The sequence below is a fragment of the Amaranthus tricolor genome, chromosome 6, assembly GCF_026212465.1.
Source record: "Amaranthus tricolor cultivar Red isolate AtriRed21 chromosome 6, ASM2621246v1, whole genome shotgun sequence".
NCBI lineage: Eukaryota > Viridiplantae > Streptophyta > Magnoliopsida > Caryophyllales > Amaranthaceae > Amaranthus > Amaranthus tricolor.
The window spans coordinates 5,471,779-5,472,246 of NC_080052.1; the positions used below are offsets into that span (position 1 = coordinate 5,471,779).

General features: G+C 40.0%; 1 non-coding gene across 1 annotated transcript; it reads right to left on the reverse strand.

Annotated features, from left to right (window-relative positions):
* Position 1: 1 nt before the first annotated feature.
* LOC130816765 (U11 spliceosomal RNA) lies at positions 2-130 on the reverse strand. Its single transcript, XR_009043304.1, has one exon. It is a non-coding gene; the product is annotated as a U11 spliceosomal RNA (small nuclear RNA).
* Positions 131-468: the final 338 nt, after the last annotated feature.

Genomic DNA, 468 nt, shown 5'->3' on the forward strand with positions numbered 1-468 from the left:
ATTGAGGGTCGGCCAAGCGAGCCAACCCTTCTAGTTTGCACAAATTATGTCGGCCATATGTCTTGATTTCCATACAGCACTCACCAAATCAAAGGGTAAGCATGGCATAATTAGCCAACCGACCCTTTTAAATATGCCCCAAGGCTGTTTGGTCTTGTTTATAGCTAGTCATTACTAATTACCTCTTCTTCTAAGTCGATGTGGGACAAGCATAAATTACCACTTGTTTGGTCTTGTTTATAGCTAGTCATTACTAATTACCTCTGTTGATTCAATTAGGAACGGGAACAGCAACAAGAGGGGGGGTGAATTGTTGTTGTTGCAAGTTTAAGCGATTGTGCCCTGTTTTTGCGGAATTATTCAAAATAAATAAAGCTTAAACTAAGAGCAAAATAATAAGAGAGACACACGATTTTACGTGGAAACCTTTTGGGCCTAAACAAAAGGAAAAACCACGACCACTTGGGA